A 10,986-nucleotide genomic window follows, 5' to 3' on the forward strand; every position below is an offset into this window, starting at 1 on the left:
CTTTGGGGCTCCACTAAACCTTCGAATTCCTCTCGTATCCAATCCTTACAATCCAAAATCCTTCGTAAAATCCTCAATGCTCCTTATTTTGTTACAAAATAAAACCATACATAAAAACCTAAATGTTCTTTATGTAACCGATCTAGCCCGAACCCGATATCATTCCTTCCATTATAAACTCCCTAACCACCCAAACCCACTAGTTTCTATCCTCCGAGACGCTTGAAAAGAGGCCATCCTCGTGACCTTATATTGTAAAATGTTTTTAGAGTACTACTACTGGGTAGTTCCTCTACATGTTATATCATATCATTATCATTATGTCATTATGATCAAATTTACTTGTTGTATTTGTTATACAGTTGTAAGTATCAATAAATAAATAAATAAAATTAAAATATGTATTATAAGAATATATATTTGTATCAAGATTAATGTTTCATTGTATCAATAATCTATTAGATGTTTCTAAAAAAAAAAAAAATAAAAATAACTACAAAAAAATAAGGTAGAACCCTTTGTCAGCCTGCCGAAGGGAGAGAAAGGATTGAGTACTCGTTTTCTATTAAAAAAAAATAAATGTATCAAAAGATCCTTAAGGACCAATGTCTAAAGCCAGGATCCGTTGGTTTCCTCCTGGATGAACCTAGGAGAGCCTGAGGACCATATGGGACTCCAAAGAGGAAGTGCCTACTGGAACCCACATCCACCCTCATCCAACGCACTCACTCTTTTCAGGACCAGAATCCAAAAACCCTGATGTTCTGAAGGAGCAGTTGGTGATAACGGTTCGCTATCATGCCTCAGGGATTTTCTGTAAAGTGAAAAAGTGATTGAATTTTTACCTGAGTGATACTGAACCTTAGAAAAAAATAGTTTAAAAAAAATTATGTCCTTATTGTTGATTGTAGATTCAGTTTGGGAAAATGGTCGAGGGTGCAGTCAGTGGAGTAGTAATCAACATAAATAAGTAACATTTATTTTATTTGTTCCAACGATTACAAATCCACGACTGTTGCATCGCCGGTTCGAATCCAAATGGTCGACTTTTATTTATGTGATGGTTCCATAAAATGAAAACTTGATCACCCACTATTGTTAGAATAGGTTGGTTACCTCTAAATAACCCCTCCCCGCCCCGTATGTCAGAAATAACTAGGAGGGGGTCATTATAAAAAAGAAAAAATTACAAAACCACATTGCTATATCATGTAGATTGGTCTTAAAAATAAATTATATTTATTAATTAATCTCAGATTTTATTATTGATGAATTTTTAAAATTATGATTACCCACTTACAAACATATTTATTGATATTTCATTTAATTTATCTATTCAACTATTAGCTTATTAGTTATTAAACATTTTTACATTATAAACATTTAAACAACTTACCTTCACAAGGCTTGGGCTGTCTGAACAATACATTATTCTAGTCATCAATATATTTCAAGTATACATTGTATTAGTTTATCTCATTTAAAAATATTTCTTATTTATTAATGTTTTCTCTGATATATTCCATAAAATTATTTCATGTATAAAAGTTATGCATTTATAATTTCCCAATTACCACATATTCATTTTACTTTGTACTTCAGAATAATGGTGGTTAAATTTTTTTCTAAATTGATTAAAAATTTACTATACATATAAAAAAAACAAAATAAAATGGGGCGTAGTTCAAAAAGGATACAATTTCTTCATAGTAATTATGTGCCAATCGATTTTTAAAAAAAAAAAAATTATCGATTCTATTCAATTATTTCATATTCACCATAAATTATAAAAACATAATGAGGTTTGAACTAAAGTAATTTACATAATTTTTTTTTTGGATTAAGCAAATCATAATCGTTTTTATCGTCCACGGAAACCCTAGATCTGAAACCAAATTTAATGCCCTTATAAGGGCGAAGTATTGGTTTCAAATATATATATACTTTTATACGTTTTATTGTATACCTTCGGTTCTAATTTGTTTAATTAGATCCGGTTTGTGCAGTTTATAGAACCTCTCAACTTTCAAATAGATTAGTGAAGTTATTTACATATTTTTATTATATATTATACATATATGTTACTTACGGCAATAAACTAAATAGATGTAATGAGCAATTAATTAAATCATTGACCACATATGTAAATAATTGAATATATACATATATATATATATATAAAAACTGTCAATTTTATTTCAATTAATCTTGATTTCTAAATCTAGCAATCTGCTAGTTATTTAACCTATAAATATAAAAGTTATGCACAGACCATATCCCGATGACCGAATAATAATTTTATTTTCTACTTCCGAATAATGGCGTTAAATCTGACCAAAATATAATAAACTATATAATTAATGTTTTCAGAAATATATTTAAAAAACAAATTACATCCCACGTAGTTTACGCTACAATCCACGATAAGTATTGTTACTAGAACAACGGTTGTGCAAGTGGTTTGGTCAGAATCAAGCTCGACTTCATGAAGTCCATCCAACCCCCGATGGTTCCAAATTCCGAACCTATAGCGCTCCAATAATTACTTGACTGAAACAGAAAATAATTATCTGCCTCAGGCAGAATCTAACCGGGGTCCTTGGGATTGGTACTACAGTGCCTTACCGCAGAGCCACCCCGATCCATTAGGTTATTAATCTCAGGTTTATTAAAGAAGATACAAAAGTCCAACTTCAAAGAATTTTTTTTCAAACGGTATTGTATCAGTAGTAGAAATTCTGAAATAAACAGTCCCATTTTATGTAGTTAGCATGTAATATTCTTAAATGGTTTATTATTATAACCAGTACTGAACCAATTTATGCTGGAGTGAAAATCAATATACTTAACTTGTATTTTATCATTTTTACCATAAAAGAACTTCACTTCCACTACTTCCTAAGCTTCATTATAATGAATTGTAATTAATATCTAGTGTAATTAAAGATTGCCATGCTATTATTATACTTAAACTATTTAAGGTGGAAACTTAGTGCCTTAGATTAGATTAGATTTTTATTCAGGGCGATCAACATCTAGGTTATTACACCCTTTTTACTTTATTTATCTTCTTGTCTTTGACATTTGATAGTTGAATGTAGACTATTTCCTTTTTACACTGGTCGGTATTGGTGGATTATATTTTAGTACAAAGTTGAGAGAAATTTTGTTCTCCAATTCTCTTGTACGAGGAATTTTATTATTTTCGAAGGCTTGGCGAAATGATGAGCATTCTTCAATTATATGCTTTATCGATAATGGGCAATGACAGGTTTGGCATATAGGCTGGTCCTCTTTTGTGATTAAGTGGAGGTGTGTTAATTTGGAATGTCCTATTCTTACTCTTTCAATAACCACTTCTTCTCTTCTATTTCCCCTTATGGCACTTGTCCACTTTTGTTTGTTTATTTTAACATTTCTTAGTTTATTGGTGAGTGGTACGTCAGTCCACATTGAATCCCAACTTTTTCGGATTCTGTTCCTTAAAAATGCCTTTATGTCTTTCGGCTCGTAAATTTGGAGTGGTGGAACGTTCATTGTAGCAGCCTCTTTCAAAAATATATATTTGCTGTGTATATGTTATTCTGTTGGGTATCTAATTCATAGTGTTGCGGCCAATATTCGATTATGTGAACATAAGTTTTTTATCAATGTTAAATAACTACTCTCATTTGTTAATATTTATACGGTAGATGAACAGATGACACCTTTGCGTCTCATTGTGTGCATATTGTTACGATTGCCATGGTAAGATAACAACACTGGCCATATCTGCGTAGACAAAAGGGATTATGGGGAAAAACAAAAACACGAGCGATATGTTTAGACGAGTGGGCTTTAGTTTTGTGAAGGGGAATCTTTAGCATGTCCTGGATAGGAAAGTTGTGGCATTACATCGTTAGAGATTATCTCTATAATTCTGCTGATACGGTGACCGGAAAGGAAATATCGGACAACCTTGTGTACCAGGAGTACACCCAAGGACTACGTGGTAATAATAATTGATAAGGTTAATGATTTAAGTTAAAGTTAAGTCAACCTATAAGTTCTTATTGTTTTATTAATTGATATGAATTCTTTTCTTTCCTTTTTCATTCTGTGTACATATATTTCTTCTTCTTATCATTAAACTATTGAACATATAGTTCTTCTGTTCATTTTTATGCATGTACACTGCTTTTAACTTGTTAATTTTACCTATTTTTTTTTAGTTAGGTTTTCTTAATATTTCGATAATTCAACAGGTGGAAGGTAACACCCCTAGGTTTTCTGTTATCTACATGTTAAGGTATTCGCCAGTGGTATAATTCGATTACTATCTGTGTTATGGACATATTGTTTCGGGGTTTTCGTTATTTCCAAGGAAAAAATAGCGTGGCGCCTAAGGAACAATTTATTCTTTATTGTTTTGTCTTTTTTTTCCCTTTTGGCGATTATACTTATTTTTTTTTAACTCACCCCCTTCTCCGCTGAGCGTGGACAAGTATAAACGATATATATATATATATACATACATAACTAAAGATAGATCAAAATTTGCGGTTATAATATACACCGTCTCCAGTGTCTTCTCACTACGCACTCGTAGTAGCCATCTCCGTCGTCATAATAATTTCAGCCAAACCGGGCGGCCGTACCATTGTGGATCTACCTCCAAGAGGACATCAACCTAGAACTGGGGCCCCGTCAAGAATATTTTTTTCTCTTTTTTAAACCTTTATTACATTTTGTATAGTTTTAAGTTGGATTAAGTTCCTTTTTTTGTTCTATTTGATATGTTTGTATATTTTGGTTTACAGATTATTACTTTCAGTTAGTCAAAATAAAATAATGTTCATTACTTTCATTTCTTTTATGTTTATTACTCTTCCTTTTGAACCCCCTACCCGCCCTAACACTTAGCGATCAATACAATAGTCAATACTGAAAAATAAAAAAGAGTTATAAGGGAAAATATATCGTTTAAGTATATAAAGGAAAAGCTTTTTTTTTTTTTTTTCCCTACACCACAGGAAGTGGGCTATTACGCCATTTTCCTTCTCGCAGCCCAATACAATTTTATTCGTCTTCTTAGTTCGTCCGTATGTCGCCACAACAGCCCACAGAATATTATAAAGGGAAAGTATATAATATTAAAAAAATAAAAATTGAAAAAGGTAATGAAGAAATTAAAAATGATTTAGGGGCTAATTATTTTACATAGCGGTATGACCTGACCCTATTTTCCGAGCAAAAAGTTTATTTTTTACTCCTGTAATTGGCATTTCGAAGGAAGGAAGATATATATATTAGGCACTAAAGATGGCGCGTTACCACTAATTATAAAGCAGAGGCATCATTAACATCTGAAGAGAATGGACCAGCCATCACAAGGCTACGCAAGTGGAGGATTGCTGCAAATGAAATATGGTCCAAGTGCCGCAAGGAGCACGGCCAATTTGCCGCCTTGGCGCAGTCTCATTAAGAACTGCCGTAGCTAACAGCAACCTAATCACCTCCAAAATTATATTTTTCTCCACTTAAGTATTAATCCAGTATTTAAATTATTCATTTTCTTCTTCTGGTACAGTAGTACTAAGGTACAAGGCTACTAACTCCAAGGTCAGATAATTATTTCTGTTATCACTGTTGCCGTGGGTAAACCCTGTGGGTTCTGGAATCTTTATGAGGTCTACCTAACCTAGACCCTTAGTTGGGGAAAAAATCCTGCGGTTGATTGTGATCTTGAAAAAAATCACCTACCTCTAATAACCGTTGTTCTAGAAACAGTTCTTCCTTGCAAAGTAATGAACCCATGACCAGTTATAGTTCGCAAGGGTTCATATTATGATTATTCACTTGTTCAGCAATATCCAACCTGACAAAATACGTTGTTGTTGATCGTTGCTTAAAAGCGTAAAACCCTCTGGCCATCAACGCCTATGGCATGATAAAAGAAAAAAAATACAAAAATAAATAAATAAAAAAAGTAATAAAAATCGAAGAGGAGTTATAATTTATACAGCTGGCGATGTGCTTTTAAAAATTCAAACACTAATGTAATTTTAGCTTCCTCATCTGTGAGAGCTTCTGATAAATTTGGGGTTAGTCCTATTCTGTTTATTGTTGGCAAATAATGAGTACATTCTTCAAAAATATGTCTAATCGTAAGAATGGACTGACAATATTTGCTCGTTGGAGTTGGCAGTTTTCTGATCAGGTAAGAGTGCGTGAGGAGAGTATGACCTATTCTCAAGCGGGTTAGAGCAACTTTCTCCCTGCGGCTGTTGCGGTAGGATGTTGACCATGGTTTTACTGATCGTTTTATTTCTTTTAATTTTAATTTTATTTCTTTTATTAAAATAAAAGACACAATAAGTTAATTACTGACCACCAGAAGGATGGTCAAACCTGCACCTCACGAAGTTAATGATAAGGAGCATTGGATTGGATACGAGAAGGATTCGAAGGTTTAGTGGAGCCCCAAATTTTCATTTGTCTAGTAAATCCTATGATAGTCGAAATCGCCCTTCAGTTTTCTGTCTTTTCAGTTCTGTGTGAGGATTCTAAGTCAGTCGCTTGTCCAGATTTAGTCCAAGGTAGCGGATCTATTCGACAGTGTTAAGAGCAACATTATTAAAGAATACTGTAGGAAAGTCGATAGGTTTACGACGAAGAGTAAAGATGATTTAATGGGATTTATTTTAATCCTCCATTTTCGAAACCATCCTTCGAGGTAATCGACACGGGATTTGCAGAGTTTGGATACCATTCAAGGATTATTACTAACGGCAATCACACATGTGTTATCGGCGTACGTCGTGAGGATATTTTTAGGATTGGTTGGGATGTCAGCTTTATAGACTGTGTATGGGATGAGACCGAGGAAACTACCTTGAGGACCACCAGCGGACTGAAAGAAAAGGGATAAATAGGAAACATTGAGGTATACTTTGAATAATCTATCAGTGAGAAAGGAACGGATATTTAGAAAGTATGCGAAAGGTGTTTTCAGTAAAGTTAAGTAAATTTTGAATTTTCTAATTTCTGCTTTTAGCTTGTTGGTCGATTAGGTATATTGCATTTTGTCAGTTGGATATCTGGTCCTATGCCTCTTCGATGATACTGTGAGTTTTTCTTTACCTCTGTCAATATCTTGTTTTGTCCTAAGTCGAATATTTAAGTCTAGTTTATTTTCCAAGTCACATCTAAATTTGTTTCAGTCAACTCTTCCTGTAATCAATGAAGGTGCGGAGGGCTTAGGTACGAGGCTTGAATCTAAAAAGGCAGACTATGATCTGATGAAATGTCGTCCAGGGATTTAATAATAGCTTGGGAGGAGAAAATATGGGAGGTGATAAATATGTCGAGGATATCAGGGCGTTTTTTGAGGGATGTAAGGCAAGAGAATAGAATAAGTATTGGAGGTAGAAACGCAGGATGGGATGTTACCTAATAAAGTAATAGAAAAAATAATAATAAAGTAATAGATAATAGATAAGAAAATAGGAGAGGAAACAAGGAACAAGTTAAGTGGAGGAAAGATGTGACGATGGTAGAAGAGAATTTACTATTTCTTAAAGATTATTTTTTTTACATTTTCTAATATTATCTTACTTTCGTATTATTTTGTATCTTTTTCATTTTCAAATGTGATGTAATTTTTCAATCGTCGAATTCTCCTACTCCTCGTCCGTAAGCGGTTGAATTGTTTCAGTTGGATGGGGGGGGGGGGGGGGGGAATTGGACATTTGAAAAAATACGTTACATTAGAAATTGAAAAAGATATAAAATAATATTTAAGTAAGGTAATAATAGGAAATATAAACGAAATATTATATAAATAGACATTAAATGAGAATATACATAAATATATATGATAAGGGAAATAAATGTTTAATGAAATACAATAAATGCCATGAAATAAAACGAGTGGATAAAGTAGGGATATAGTGAAGGAAATGTATTATAAAAAAATTTATAGTGCTATAAAGGTGTTGTAAATTATATAATTATCTATGTAAGTATAGATATAAATATAAATATGAAAAATAAAAGTTAAAGATAGGATGTAAACTTAAATATAAAATAAAAAACCACATAATTATTAGGACTTGACTAAATGACAGCTACTGTCACAATAACAGCATGTACAAAATATTTTTCTCATACATACAGAAGTAAGCTGTCAGCGTGTAGGCAGAGCGCTGTCATACTGTCAAGCTGCCATGACACCAAAAGGGCCGTTATTGTACTTATTTGTTTTATTCTTTTCCCGCAGATGCAGGTGGGCTGTAGACTTATTAGAAACAAAACGACATGAATAATTTATCGGTATTAAGTTGTGTCGCATGCGGGCTCACCCTGGCTGACTTCATAAATAATCTACGCTGTTATCTACTCCAGACCAGAAACAAATTAAAAAGTCGTTCGGAAATTTGAATTTCCAAAAACAATGGCGCAGATTCCGTTAAGAATTTCTCGAAAGCCGTAGGCGCGCGGATGGAGACATGGATCATTTCTGAAGAAGGGTCCTTAACGAAAAGGTGTTTTCGAAAATGAGTAGCTTTAATTGGAATATTTGAAAACAATGCCGCTGTTATAATAATCGGCTGGGTTCGGGCGCCAAACCCACGAGCGAATTTCCTGCTTCCCACGTCGCCATTGTTCGGCACGTGCGGTCCACGTGGCTACGAGATAATTGTCAGCCTATATAACGGTATCCCCAGCTCGTTCACACTTATTTTATTCATCTCGTGTCGAGTTATATCTTGTGCACCGGCCTACAATTAGCCGGGCGGAATAATCGATTCCGAGGACCGTTAAAGATCGAATAGTAGAAGACGAATCGACTCGAAGGCACCTGCCGCCCCGGGTGCCGAATTCGACGGCGCAAATTGCTTTTATGTAAATTTATTTTGGCAAAAACAAGTAACTATAAATTAAAACTCGAATAATATATAATAGAAACAATTTAGAAATGAAAAAATATTAAATTAGGCTTTTTTTCATATTTATAAATAATTGAATTCTTCAACAATTTCTTCTGAAAATCCAAAGTAATTATTTGACATGTTACAACTCTGAATGTTTTATTTTTAAAATCAATTTTATAGTTCGGTTGATTGGATGCAAATATTTTATTCCTCTTCCCACTTGCTAGGGTTTGTCTTGCGAGCAATAAGAAGTTATACAGATGAGAATAACAAAATTTTTGTATATATATTTTCTATTCTTTTATTTGTGTGATTTTAATTTATTTGTTTTGATAACGGGTAGACTTATTTATTTTATTTTATTATTTTATTTTAGTTCTTTGATATAGAGGTGTATCGAAAAGTATTGTCTTAAAGAACAGTGCAAATACTAAGCATTTTATTGCTTATGATCATTTAAATTTCTTATGAAGCTCAAATTTTATTTTATTTATTGATAAATATTACAATCTGCCACAACCTTGGGCATTAAGCAATAGTGGTAAATGATCACATTTATATCAAAATAACTGTTTTTTATTTTTTATTATTTATTTAATGTAATTTACAACTGTACAAAATAATACAATAAGTAAATATGTAGTATGTTTCATATACACTTGAAAATCTTGGGAAGGAACCACACATTGGTGGTACTTCAAACGTTAATTTAAATTAGAAGGTCCCGTGGCCATCTTCTTTTCAGACGCATCGGAGGATTATCAGGGATTGTTGAGGATGAAAGATTAAGAATTAATGGGTTAGGATGGTTAAGGAGTTTGGAATGAAAAGACGCATATCTGTTTTGGGTCAAATCTGCAACGAATGGGATGTTAAGGTGTTTGTGAATGAGTTTATTTGTGACGTAATAAGGAGCATCAAGGATTTTACGTAGAATTTTGGATTGAAACGATTGGATGCGGTTTTTTAGAAGGTAATTGGTAGTAATTCATTATTTCTGAGGAATGAAAGGCATTAGGAGGAAGGGTCATTTGGAGTGGAATTGTAATTTCTGCTTCAACATGTTCAAGATGGGTTGGATTAAGGATATCAGGATGGGAGTTAAAAGTTTTGAAGAGGTGCTCGTCAAACATTTGAGTTTTATATCAAAATAATAAAAAAGGTATATGTGTATAAACAGAAAGATAAATAAAATAAACATAATCATACAATGTATATGAAGAAATAAGGACAAATTAAATAAGTAAAATTATATAAACTAATATAACTATAAAATAAAAGCACTAATTACATTCATAATATTATTAGACTGTTAACACTCTCGACCTGAAGATCCCAGCGCAATCCTCATTATGATGAGCCTGTGGAGGCTGAGTAAATGCGCTAAAGCCACAAACAGTCTACAGCATGGTTTGTTTTACAATAGGTCTCTTAGCCACTTTCAAATTTCGACGTGTATTGTAGGGATGGTGGAACTAGATAAGGATTGAACCAAAGGATTAGGATGGTTGGAAAGGTTTATATGGAATTTTGAGAATTCGCTTATAAAGCTATACAATAAAAAAAAAAATGAAGAAGATAGGTGTTGACTGTATGAAGAAGATTGTAGGAAGATAGTCCGAGTGATGGTCAATAAAGGTATCAAAATAGTAAAAGAAAACTATTTATTGTTATCCAATGTTTCATCTTTGCAGGGTTAAACGAAAACAAGATACAATGCAAGATGTGACAATACTATAATAACTATACAAAGAGAGTACACAAATTGTACAAATATATAGAAAAGGAAGATGGTCAAAGAAAAACTCAAATAGTGATTAAACTATTTATATCGATACAATGTTGTATCGGTTAACAAATATGCAAACACTTAACACTTAAGTGATGTAAACTTGAATGAGAATAGTAAATGAAAAATTAAAAAGATGTACAATGAAACGTAAACACTAAATAAGAATACAAAAAGTGTATTGACAAGTAATAGAAACGAAAATAATAACAGATAAAAAAACCGAAATATAAATTAATATACAAGCTAAGAGATGGAAAAAAAAGTGGGATAAGAATAAAA

Source organism: Halyomorpha halys, unplaced genomic scaffold (genome assembly GCF_000696795.3).
Source record: "Halyomorpha halys isolate HHAL.00 unplaced genomic scaffold, Hhal_1.1 Scaffold76.1, whole genome shotgun sequence".
NCBI lineage: Eukaryota > Metazoa > Arthropoda > Insecta > Hemiptera > Pentatomidae > Halyomorpha > Halyomorpha halys.